This window comes from Lissotriton vulgaris, chromosome 10 (assembly GCF_964263255.1).
Source record: "Lissotriton vulgaris chromosome 10, aLisVul1.2, whole genome shotgun sequence".
Taxonomy (NCBI): domain Eukaryota; kingdom Metazoa; phylum Chordata; class Amphibia; order Caudata; family Salamandridae; genus Lissotriton; species Lissotriton vulgaris.
The window spans coordinates 425,202,181-425,215,991 of NC_141698.1; the positions used below are offsets into that span (position 1 = coordinate 425,202,181).

Genomic DNA, 13,811 nt, shown 5'->3' on the forward strand with positions numbered 1-13,811 from the left:
ACTTCAATCTAGTCTGGGACCCCGAGCTGGACCGTGCGGGGGCCTCCTTCAATGGCGCGGGAGCAATGTCCTCTACCCTTAAAACGGAGCTTACAGACCTGGGACTCGTGGATGTGTGGCGCTACCACAACCCGGGGATCCGGGACTACTCCTTCTATTCCCACTCCCATCGGACATACTCCCGAATCGACTATCTCTTCACCTCCCTTGAACTGGCCCGAGATTCCTTAGCTGCCGCTATATCCGACATTTCCCTATCGGACCACGCCCATGTGGAGCTTTTGCTACAGGACCCCCTTGCCCATGCCACTCGTGAACGCAGATGGGTGCTCCCGCCGAGAGTCCTTCGGGACCCGGAGGACGTCGCCAGCATCCGTGACGCCATAGACTCGTATTTCGCTGTTAATGACACCCCTGACTTACCCTTTCGCACGGTCTGGGATGCCTTCAAGGCCACCATTCGGGGCCACATCACCTCCCTGGCAGTGGCGCGGAGGAAGGAGGCGTTCAAGATGGAAACCGACCTGGCTAGCGAGATCAAACAAGCGGAGGCCCGGGACCGGGACTCCCCTTCACGGGCGTCAAAGAGAACTCTCGCCAACCTCAGGGGGCAACTCCGCACTCTGCGCACCAACAAGGCAGAACACTCCCTGCTGGCGCTCAAACAACGCTACTATGAGGGCGGGGACAAAGTTGGCCGCCTGCTGGCCGGCAGGCTGCGGGCACGTGCCGCTAGGGCCCACATCGCCAATGTCAAGCGGCAGGACGGCACCTGTGCCACCTCTGAGAAAGCCAAGCAGGCCGCATTCGTCGCTTACTACTCTTCTTTATATGCTGAGGAGCCTACCTCTGCGGAGGCACGGGAGGCCGTTCTTGCGGACTTCGAGGGGTCTCCGCTGTCCCCGGCGTGTGCAGCTACACTAGAGGGCCCCCTGCAGGAGGAGGAAATAACGGAGGCTGTCAAAGACCTTCCAACTGGGAAACCCCGGGACCGGACGGTCTGCCGTTGGCCTTCTACCGCCTGTTCCTGACCCAGCTCCGCCCGCACCTACTGCGGCTATACGGTTCCTTCTCCGACACCACTGGCCCATCCCCCGATATGGGCCTGGCGGAAATTGCCCTGATCCCCAAGTCTGGAAAGGACCCCGATCTGTGTGCCTCCTATCGCCCCATCGCCCTCCTGAACACTGATCTTAAGATTTACACCAAGATCCTGGCCAAGCGGCTGGACCCGTACATGCCGGGACTCGTAAACCCGGACCAGGTGGGATTTATACGGGATCGTCAGGGGGCCGACAACGTTCGCAGGCTGGCACACTTAGTGGGGAAGGTGCGGCATTGGGATATCCCGGCCTGCCTCTTCTCGCTAGACGCAGAAAAGGCCTTCGACCGGGTCGATTGGACCTTCTTGCGGGCGGTCCTCCGGAAACTAGGTCTTGGCCCTAACATGATCTCCAGGTGCATGGCCCCTTACCTCGGGCCACAAGCCAGAATTCGGGTCAACGGCCAACTGACACCGCCGCTCTCGATTCACAGGGGCACGAGGCAGGGATGCCCGCTTTCACCGCTCCTGTTCGCCCTAGCGGTGGAGCCGCTGGCGGAGCTGATTAGGCGCACTCCTGACATTCATGGAATCCCCCACGGGGGGCGCACCAACAAGGTAGCACTGTTCGCGGACGATCTGATTCTTACTCTTACGCGCCCTCTGGACTCTCTCCCAGCGGTGCATAAAGCTCTCTCACTGTTTGAGCAAGCATCCGGCCTTAAGATTAATCACACCAAATCTTGGGCACTTAACCTCACCATCCCCGAGGAGGAGGTCTCTGTCCTGAAGGGGATCACGCCCTACCGCTGGGCGGACGACCACATTAAATACCTGGGTCTGGACCTCACGCCCCACCTTGATTCATGGTGCTCGAGGAACTGGGCATCTTGCCGCAAGGAAGTCCTGGCGGACCTGCGGAAATGGAAGCCCTTGATGATTTCCTGGCTGGGGCGGCTCAATGCGGTCAAGATGTCGGTCCTCCCCCGTATTCTCTCTGTTTTCCAGTGCCTACCCACCCCGATCCCGCTCCACTGCATCAGGAATCTCCAACGCGACCTCACGTCCTTCATATGGGGTGGCAAGCGGCCCCGGTTCTCGCAGAAAGTCCTCATGGAACCGAGAGACAGGGGCGGCCTCGCCTGCCCGAATCTCCTCCACTAGTACTGGGCGGCGCACCTCCGGTTCGTGATAGAATGGGGTGCACGCGAAAGAGACAAGCACTGGTTCCACATGGACCGGGTGGTCACGGGGCGCACCATATGGGACCTGCCTTGGCTACCGCGTGTGGCGCGCTCCAGAAGTGCATACATGGCGGTCCCCACGAGGACGGTCCTTGACGTGTGGGACAGAGTGGCAGTGCCCAAGGGCCTAACCACGTTCCCCTCTCCACACACCCCCATTGCAGGCAACCCGCACTTTCCCCCTGCCGCACGGACCCGAGCTTTTGAGAGCTGGACACAAGAGGATTGCAGGGTTGTAGGAGACCTCTTTCTCGGAGGGTCACCTAAATCATGGCTAGACTGCAGGGAAGAATTTAGCCTCCCTTTAACCGCCAGCTTACAGTATGCTCAACTGCGCCACTGGACTTCGGGTGACGACATGTATCGGGCTGCTACCAGGGCATACACTCCATTCGAGAAGTTGGCACGCTCCCTAGGGGGACTGAAACGACTCATCTCCCAGATCTACAACATCCTGCAACACCCCACCGCTCCGCCCGCGCATCCCTACCAGAGGCAGTGGCAGTCGGCGACTGGCACCGACATCACACCTTCCCAATGGGCCCGGCTGTGGACTGACATCCCTAAAACCTATCGCAGCATCCCGCAGAGGGAAAACGCATACAAGATGCTAACGCAATGGTACTACACCCCCCTGAGACTCAGCAAAATGTTCCCCACTTCCTCGCCGCTGTGCTGGAGGTGTGGCACTGCAACTGGCGACTTCGTACACATCTGGTGGTCATGCCCTACCCTAGCTGTCTTCTGGAAGGAGGTCCTTAGTCACATTAAGAAGGTGTTGGGTTTTCCCCTCCCTGAAGAGGTTTGCACGCTCCTGCTGGGCATTCGACCCCCCACACTTAGGGCCCTCACGCGCAGCGACTGGGTCCTCACCCTTCACATGTTAGGCGCTGCCAAGCAACTCATTGCTCTGTACTGGAAGCGGGCTGAGGCACCGCCGATAGCCTCCTGGTTTGTGCGCCTCTGGCAGGTCCTGACTATGGAGCTGCTCACGGCGCGGATACAATCGAGGGGGGTGCGCTTCAAGGCAGTGTGGGAACCTCTTGTGCGCCATCTGTGCTCCATCAGCTATGCCCGCCACATGCCTCCCAGGCTTCGCGCTCTGCAGTTATTTGAGGACGCCCTCATCCCCGCTGACCCGAGCAGACTAGGCTCTTAGTTGCTTCCCCCAGTGCAAGTTTGCGCCTCCTAACCCCCGACCGGCGACTACAATCTCCCCCCCCCAGACCCCTCTCCATCTCGCTACTGCTCACTCCTCCTCCGACTTTTTCTTCTTTCCTACTTGCCACTCTGGCTTCCACCCCTCCTTGGGGTAGTTTGGACCCCGATGGGCCTTTTGAAAATGTGACACCACTGCTTTTTATCCCATACGCGCCTCCCCCGCACAACGATACCTCGCCAGCACAAGACCACCTCTTGCTACCATTACCCCTAAGCCACGCGGCCGGCCCCCTCTGGGGGTTGTAGGCAGGGCGCTGTGTTAATGCTTCAACCTCCCCTGGTTTACTACGTCTACCAGCTCTATTCTGCACGGCCGGCCCCGACAAGGGGTTGTAGGCTTAACGCTGTGTTCACAATAAAAACAGATTTGAACAAAAACCAGTGAGGGAGAACAGCAAAACTATTTTAGTTAAAATGTGGTTTATAAGGGACTGAAAATTAAGAAAAGTGCAGTGGAGATTAAAATTAGAAAATTGGCTACTTTTTCTATTTAATATAAAATACTGTAAGAAAAAGAGAAACAATCTGATCCTTTGTATGCAAGATTTCTATTTACACATTTAGGTTGTCAAAACCCAATATATCAATGCCTACCTTTATGCACTACAACAGCTGGACACCTTTTCTCAGTTTATAATTAGCAAAACAAATATATGTATAAATACATCAGGTGAAAATCACATGCTTCCAACTTTTGAGTCCTGAGGGGCGGTCTTCTTGGTTTCACATCGGTGGTTAGATCCAATTCCTTGAAGATGGTTACTGACTAATCGGAACAGGCTACTATATTTTGTGTGGCCCTAATGCTTGAACAGGGGGCAAGCAGACTGACCCTTGGACACTGCTTCAGTCTGAGGCTCTAAAGTGACTTTTCAAAGAACCATGCACCACAGGCACAGTCCTCCTCTCTTCACTAACCGAAGGAGCAGCAGGTGCAGTCCAGTGGTTGGTGCAGCCTCTCTTCCAAGATCCAGGGGCCAGAAGCAGGAGCAGCCCCGTGCAGGTAAGAGGGGTAGGGCGGTGGAGTCTACAGATAAGGGAAAATTAATTTGAAAAAAAAAGAGAAAAACATTTTACTTGCGCTTGTCTCATCGCCGAGTTGGCAAGTAAAGTGTTTTTCTTTTTTTCTAAATTTAATTTTCCCATGTTATCGTCTGTCGACTGCCCCCCTCCTTCCACCCCGCTCCACCACTCTTACCTGCACGGGCCACTCTTGGTCAGAAGTGCAGTCTTTCTTTGATCCTTTCTCCAGTACAGATGGGTTCTGAGGTTCAGGGTGCAAGGAATACCTTTTTTTAGCCCAGAATATGCTCTGGGGTCACTAGCCAATGAGCTACCAGGATCCCTCCCAGCTATGTGTGGGATCTTGAAATCCCAGAGTGCAGTATTCTGCCCCCTCTCAAGATGTCTGAAAATGTCTTTGGTCATCAGGAACTTGGTAGTCCACCCTAGAGGTGTGGCTACTGGTGGGCTACATGCCCACAGAAAAAAAACAGTTTGGCAACTGGTTTCCGCTCTCTGTTCTGCCCGTCTACCTGAACAAAAGGGCAGCCCTACTAGAGTGTGAACACCATTCGGCCACCAAACGTGGCTTTTCCTTTGAAACTCACCTTTTGGCCTACACCCTGCGTGGCTTCCTTCAAGTGGGAATGCAACACCTCCCTCTGCAGCAGCCCTCTATTTTGCCTCAGCCTGGAAGTCATTTACACCACTCCCGAGAAGGGCAGGAGGCTGCTTGGTGGCCAGCAACTGTGAATGGCCACCGGATAAACTGGGTAATAAAGTGGCAACTTCGTAAAAGTTGTTTTTCCTTAATAGTGACATGAAATCGGACTTGGGCATTAAGTCAGGTTTACCCCTTCGATGCTGGTGACAAAGCCAGCTCGTCATGGGCTGCGCGCATGACGAGCTGGCTTTGTCACGTAACGCATGCGGTTAATCCCACACCTAATTTGGTACCTTGAAGTACCTATTTCAGTAGTCCCATTCAGAAGTTATCAGGGCTGAGATGTCAGCCTGTAACAGTGTACTAACCAATGGGGCTACTAGCTTTTCCACAGTAAAAAGAAAATTTGGAAGTTTTACTGTTAGAACATTTACAAGTGCATGTTCCACTTAATAATATACTGCTCCCATTCCTTGGGGCTATGCAGGCCTTCCTTAGGAGGGGCTTATATATATTGTTAAGGGAACTGGGGGGCAGGGGGCTTTGCCGTTGGTTTAAATAGCACAGACGATCTAGCAGTTTTAAAACTGCTTTTGGAGGCTGTGGTTGCAGGCTGGGAGACATTTTGTAGCTTGTCACACTCAGAGTGGCATAATCAGTGCTGCAGTCCTGGTGGAGTCTCTAATTTACAAGCCCAGGGTCCAACTGGTACCAGAGACCTCCTATAAGTAAGTTGGTGAGGATCGCCAATTTAACATTAATTTAATAAGGGGTTAGAATACTGAGGTAGTTAGTAGGAATCAGAGTAGAAAAAACAGCAGCATCAGTTAAAACCTTTGGGGACGATCATGCAAAAAAAAGCATTTATTTTCAGTTTACAATAAAACAAAGTTTTCCTTGTGTCTAAGCGGCAGCTGTTTAGTGAAAATGAGCTCAGTGAATGAGGCATATGTATCTCAGAGCCTATTTTATATTCTCTCTGTTCCCAAACCTAATCTGCAAATACATCATTTACCACTATATTCATGACATTTAACAGATTGTTAAGCAACCCATTTGAGTCATGAAGCTTTCCTTTATTGGGGAAGTAAAATAGGATGTTGGTTGCAAAACAACATTGTATTGTTCTGTCTTTACTAAAAAATTATATATTAGCTGACTAAACATGTTTTCATGGAACAGCCAGGATAAAAAATGTTTTTAATTTACATTAACAACTGATGTGCAAGCGTCTCCTTTGACACTTTCATGTCCAGAACGGAGCTCATTCACCAGCGCAGTATTAGGCAGGACCGCTGGCCGAATTAATGACCACGATGTAAAGAGCATGCAATTAAGTCTAGTGGAGTAACACTGCAGTGGAGGAAAAGATTGTTAGATTTCAACAAATTATGCTGCATGAAAACGGAAAGAAAACAAAAAAAGGCATATTTTTAAATTAAGGCAAACTCACAATATTTGCTAGCAATCTTGCCTTTGTGACACGTTACAATGCTTATAGAAAATGCACAAGTTGTTTATGAAATAATCAGAAAATTCTGTCAAAAATATTATTTCTTCCTCCCAGTGTAAAAGCTTGCACAAAACAAATAGATTGCACTCTATAGAAAACATAAATATGCTTGTAACAAAATGTGCGAATGTGCGCTTATGTTGTTCTACACATCCCACTTCAGTTTTAAAACGCACCCTCAGTGTTTAGAGCTCTGGGCCCGCCCATTTCCATTAAGACACATTTTCTATTTATCACAAACCATTAAATAGGAGGAACATTGACACGGAAACCGTGAATCTTTTTTTAAAAAAGATGTGATATGTAAGGTATTATTTTAAAATATGAGTGCCCTCTTGAATGAATTACCAATTTCAGAAGAGTCTGTATAGAAATACTTAAAGTAAGTCATGTAAAATACGCGTGAAAACATATCACTATGAAATGCAGAATTTCCTGACTAAAGAAGGATTTATTCTTCACATTCCGTTTGAACGGCAGTTAATGCAAGCCTTTTTTTCGCTACATCATGTACACAAAGCCCTTCCCTTGGTCTGCTGTTCGAGAGCCTTCGGGATGGGCAGATACCCCCATGCAAATACCCACCTGCGCAGAACAAAAGGGCCCTTAACATGTCAAGAGGCCAGTGTGCCCGAATCGCGGAAGTCAGTTTGCGCTGCAGACGCGGGTGACCCTGGGCAGTGCTGTGAAGAATGCCTTTGAGAATCAGGGCGCATCAGGTGAGGTGAGGATGGGCTAAGGTGTTCAAAAAGCGGCTGCCTGATTGAAACCTTCAGCTCGCAGCGATTTACATTAAAAGCAATAAAGCAACATGTGTACGTTTAAACTGTATGGTAAATTTAAATGTGACCGTGTTAGTCTAGTACATGTACATTCGCTAAGAATTCCTTCTTTCCATGACGATAGCTGCCTCGTGGTGTTTGCACTCGGTAAAAAGAGACCAATGTCTCTCAGATCCCTTCAAAAGCTGAACATCAAGATATTTTGTGCCGTTGTCATAAGGCTCTCACACTGAAGGTAATCTGCACAACAAATGGACAGACGCACAGAAGGGCAGATTGGAAGGGATGGAGACATCTAATGGGCAGAAGGGAAGGAGGAAGGGTCTGCAAAAAGAGAGCATGGAAGGGTGGGATTGTGTAATATGAGGGAGGGAAACATAGGAAGCCTGTCAAATGAAGGAAGACGAAGGAGAAAATGGAAAGAGTCGAGGAGGAAACATGAGAAAAGGGGAATTAGAGGTGAGGTCTGCTATATGGAATATGCGAGGAAGTAGAAACGGTGAAATCTAGTGTGATATAGTAGGGAAAAGGATGATTTACATACAAACATTTTAAGTGCAGAAAAGTATATTTGAGATGATGTGTCTACTGTCCCCACGGATGCAAGGACAGAAGGCAGTATTACAAAAAAGTCTCCTGGCACTGCAGATATGGACTACACTTGACACACCAGCCATTATTAACCCCTTCGATGCGGATGACGAGCTCAGCTCGTCATCAGCCACGGGGGGCGTGTGCGGATCTAACGCGGTTTTTACAAAAAAGCCGCGTAGCGCAAAAATAACCGCCGCAGCGATGCGGTTAAGAACGGAAAAACCGGGGGGAGGAGCCAAGCTCGACATCGTGATGGCCGCACGGTAGCTCGGCTCCGCCGGCCTCCCTGCCCAAACTCATCTATCCTGCTGCCCATCCTGCCCAAAAACGATAACATTTTACAGATGAAGGTCTGCTGACACTTACCACCCGCCCTGGTGGATCCGGCGTTCGGTGGTTCCGCAGCAGCGTCCTCTCGGGAAGTGCGGCCTCCGTGTGGTGGAGACCGGGGCCTTGCCTTCAGCGAGTGGCCGGCGAGACGCTGCCGATGGCGGCCATGGGTGGAGGATGGAGGCTGGCCGGATGATGCCGTTGTGCGAAAAGGCCGGAGGCAACTGAACGCGCCTGGGACTACCGTCCGGTGTTCCAGAGGTGAGGTGCGGCAAGTTGTGTGTGGGGGACGCCGTGTTGGTGGCTCCCCCCTTTGTTGCCTTGCCCGGCCATTCCGAAACCCATCGCTCGGTGGCGGAAAGTTGCTCCAGCGGAGCGGTGGCGCCAGCGGGTCCCTCCTCTTTTGGTGGGTCTCATTTCTGCATCGAGGGTGCTGTTTTGGTGCTTGAGGGGGATCCCGTGGGGGCCCTACCTGTGAGCCCACCCCAGGAGTTGGTTCCGAAGGGACGGCGCTGAACGCTCAAAATGGCGGCTGATGCCGTATGCCGTGGAGCGCCCCGAGATGTCGATGCTGTACCTCTGCACTGTCCTGGGGCCTGCACTGGAGGGCACGAACCCAAGATTGGCGACGTCCTACGAGCGCTGCAGATTTGGCGAGTGACCTTGGCCCGAGTTTCCTGTTTGCAAGACACTGTGGTGCCCGCCATTACTCCCGGGCCGTCCCTCAGGGATGCGGATGTGCCCGAGGTGGTTGTTGTTTGTTTCCCGCATTTTGGTGGGGGAAGCAATGTCTTGGTTCGCATGCGGGAAGATTTGCTGGTGATCTTTGACACTGGTGTACATGACTGCCGTGAACAACCTTTGCACTACCATCGGCGGATGAGATCTCATGGGTTGCTTCCATTGGCTGTCCAGCGGCTGTTCCACGGCCTTTTCTCACCGCTTTGTTTTATGCCCGCTACTTCGAAATACATCGTGGCGACAGCTAAGAAAGGACTGGGGTGAGCCTGGTTCTTAATCTGGAGGACTGCTGCTCGGAGCACGGAGTTCTGGACTGCCTCAAATTGTGATAATTTGTCGAATCCTTCATACGTATGGCTACCTGAAAACTTGCTAGTTCCGTTTTGGGCTGCACTAATTGTTTGTATGGGCGGGGGTGGGAGCCGTGCGCCCTGTTACATGGTATACTCCCCCCTTGTTTTCCCTTTTTCCCTTTTTATCTGTCTTCTTTCCTTTTCCCTATATTATCTCATTCTATATTTCGGGTTCATGTTTAGGGCGACAGGCACGCTGCCGGGAGGGGTAGGCCATAGCCTTCTGCAGGGGTGCAGGGTGGGGCGGGTGGAAGGGGGTCTATTAGATAGTTATTTGTTTCTATGGCTCTTTTGTGTCCTTTTCTTGGGTCTCCATGTCTGTGCGTGATTCCCGCGGGGTGAGTGACTGGGGGGGAGGATTGGGTATTCCTACATAATAAGGTACTTTCGGGTTCTGCTTATCCTGACCTAACCGCCCCGCCCCTAAGAATGTTTGCTGTCTGGATTGTTGATCGCTAGTATCGCCGTGGGGCGGGTACAGTAACTTTGAGTCCCCCTTTTCCTTTCTTCTAGTTTCCTTTGATTTCTTTTATTTTCTGGGTTGGGTTGTATAGTGCTTGCAATTTTATCCGTCTCTCTGATGGTTTTTACTGTGATGAGAGTGATGTTCTGTTTGTCCTTGGGCACATGCGGTTACAGGTGGACACTACTGAAGAATAATTGCAAGGGCATCTATGGCCTGCATGCATTGGACCTTTCTGATGACAGATTTATGGACTCCCTATTATAATGTTGTTGGTTTTGTTCCCCGCCATGTGGGCCAGGACGCTTATTATGCAACCGATCCTTTAATCTCTTAATATAAAAATTAACCTTCTCTGATCCTGTGCCGAGTGGTTCCATTCAGTTAGCATTGCGGACTCGCAGCATTGTGTAGTATTGCATAACCACTCCGTACTTTTTACTGATGTTGGTGCTTTCCAGTTTGTTCTGTGGCCGGCCTCTGGGTTGTAGGCCCGTATTTGTATGCAACCATCTACACAAATAAAGGTTTTCAAAAACTTTAAAAAAAAAAAAAAAGAACGGCAAAACCAAATCAATTTTGTTCACAGCTGAAGCAATTCAGTTTGAAAATGGGCTGAAAAAAATAAAGTGCAAACTACCAAAGCATTTGTAACTTGTCCAATGCAATAAGAACGACCTAGAAAAGGGAGAGGCTGGGAGAAAAAGAGCGAAAGAGACAAAGAGGGAGAGAAACAAAACAAGGAGACAGAAAGTCCGAGAAGGAGGAGTGGGGAGAGAAACAGCAAGAGGTGGAGTGAAAATTTAGGGGGAGTTAGAGAGCTACCATGATAAAAAGACAGACAAGACAGAAAAAGACAATAGGAGAGAGGCACAGATGAAAGACGTCGAAAGGGACAGAGAGACATGGGCAGACTTGGAAAGACAGACAGAGACTGCCAGGAAGAGAGGCAGAAAGACATAAGGAAAAAGAAGTGGACAGATAGACCGAGAGAGAGTGAGGTAAAATAAAGGCAGATAGGTAAAGGCATGGAAAGTCCAAACAAACCGAGAGAGAGAGACCTAGATATGCACAGAAAGACCAAGCGAAACAGGGAAAGACAGCAAGAGATGCTGACAAAAAGATGGAAAAAGACAGGCTGAGATAACGACATGGCGAGATAGTGGGAGGAAAAGACAGCAAAAAATTGCAAAGGAGGGTGAGAAACAATGAGGGAAAGTCTGAGAAAGACCAGCAAATACAAACTGATAATCACAGAGATGTAGAGGCCGACAGGTAGGGAAAGGTAAAAACAGAGAGAGAAATATAGAGAGAGGGGGGAGGATGGAAAAAAATCAAGGAGGGGCAGAGACACATAGATGATAGATACACAAAAAGCACATGCTGCAAGGGAAATAAAGGGCGGGGTAGGCGACCCCCTGAACTCAGTAGGTCCATCATTCAATCGGTCTGTCTCTGTTCATGGAGCCATGTCTGTTTATTGCTATCACTATCTCTTTTCATCTCGGTCTCTTTGTCTCTAGCTGTCTCGCTGCCTCTCACCATGTGTGTGCCACTCTTTCTCTCGCTTTATCTTTGACTCTTCTCCCCTCCTATCTCCTATGCTCTGTCTCTCTAAATCGGTGAAGTGGGTACTCCGTCTCAGTGGAGACAGAGTACCCTCTTTGCCAAACCGAAGGCCCGCCTGCCTCATGCCAATAGGGACAACTAAAAATTGACTGTGGGACTAGGTGCCATACTGGGATGACTGAAAGATCAGATCCACCAGGAGTATCTTAGTTTATCTGCACATCTGCAAGGCATCCGCGTGATACAGCGGAAGAGTGACCATCCTCTGATTACCTGTCATTCCTGGAATAAAGCCTACAGCAAAGCAGAAGTCGATTGTCTTTCTGTCCGAACTTATGAGCCACATGGGGTGGGTTGCGGGGACGGAACAAGGGTCCGTATACGCCACACATACATACAGGGCAAACAATAATGTATGATCGTGCAGAATGTTACAATTATACAAATGCAATACATTAAAAAAACGTACAAAAACTGAACCCAGTGGAGCACAACATCATGTTTGATGGTGCTGAAAGGTAAAAGGAATCCACCGTGCCCCGGGTTAGAACTACGTTCCTCAATACCTTTCCAACAATTGCAAGTACTTATTGAAATTGCTTCACGGTTAACAATACAGTTCATCCATCAATTGCAAAATATCCTCATCAATAACATATGTGCAACCAAAAAAAAACAAATATGGAAGTTTTGATATAAGCATGAATGCTACCAAAGACGAAAATGGTTAGGACAAACGTGCACTCAGATTTGTATATTCATTTAAAAGTATTTTATAGATTGGAACGGATACCTGAGAGCAGTGCATTTGGAACGGATACCCGAGAGCAGTGCATTTGGAACAGATATCCGAGAGCAGTGCATTTGGAACAGATACCCGAGAGCAGTGCATACCCGAGAGCAGTGCATTTGGAACAGATACCCAAAAGCAGTGCATACCAGAGAGCAGTGCATTTGGAACAGATACCCAAGAGTAGTGCATACCCGAGAGCAGTGCATTTGGAACAGATACCCGAGAGCAGTGCATACCAGAGAGCAGTGCATTTGGAACAGATACCTGAGAGCAGTGCATACCAGAGAGCAGTGCATTTGGAACAGATACGCAAGAGCAGTGCATTTGGAATTCAACAGTTAGCCCAGTTAATTGGTGACTTTGAGAAGGCAGGTGTGGCAGCTCTTAAAATGAGCTCATATTGCAGTGTTACAGGCATTAAAAAACTGAGCAGGAATCAAGGACAGAAGCAGACAATGTCACTGACTGAAGGACAATGTTCATCTTCTCCATCTTGACAAGAGGAAAAAAACTACAGACAGAAGCAGAAAGACCAGTCTATGAATAAGCAACATCACTGAGCTGTGGTTCTGTGCTACTATAGATTTAATTTAAAATCATTCACTTTTGAGAGATATAACGTAGTGCACTAGCAGACCTCTTGGCAGACATAGAAAACAACAAAGTTATCTGTTTGTCTGATCAAGCCTATGCAATATATTAGACAGTACAGAAATTCTACTAAAAGAATAATTTGTTTTTACTCACAGCTTAACCGAGATTGGCACATATAGCTGAGAATTAGACTAATTACAGGATGAAATTCATCATAAACAATATTTTTATAATTAGACCACTGTAGAACTTTCTGCTGACACGACTTAAATCTTCCTTTTCCAACCCATGCTTAACATCATCAACGAAGTCCTACTGTACATTCCGTTTCAACATAGACTTAATTCATTTTTCTGGACCTCATTAAGCACCGCCATTAGAACCTTCTACCAACCACTACTGGGGCTTAGCATCACAGTTTTGATAAGGTAGCCTTAAGTGCAAAGTTCCTTTTGAAGACTAAGATACTTAGCACTCAAATGGGCAATGATAAAAAAAAAACTAGAACAAGGACGTCACTGGATGTCACTGGAAGAAGAAATGCAAACCTACTGATTTTTTTAAGCATATAAAGTTGCCATAAATTTATTCATAAATTAATGCTCCTGATAATATTTCCATTTTTGTGCTAAGTTTCTCACGAGTTGGAGATTGTGAACAAGATTTAGAACCTCAATGCCAAATATATTGGCAGACTAAAAGTAAGAACGGCACATATTTGGTGAAGGTGGGCAAGGCCTTGGAATCAATCGCACTCGTGTTTTGCCCGCTGGTGGCGATCCATCTTGGATACAAAGGAAGAAGTGCTTCTCAGCTTCTCCAAAACCACGTGATTTTCATTAAATCTCGGTATCATCACTGCATATTGTAGACCTAGGCAGTGAAACAAGGCGACTGGGGTTGGAA

At 49.0% G+C, this 13,811-nt stretch overlaps 1 protein-coding gene across 2 annotated transcripts in view; it reads right to left on the minus strand.

The window, feature by feature from the left end:
• The window catches only part of ABCA3 (ATP binding cassette subfamily A member 3), a 642,985-nt gene that overhangs the window by 463,506 nt on the left and 165,668 nt on the right, over positions 1-13,811 (minus strand). The gene's annotated exons all lie outside the window — the stretch shown is intronic.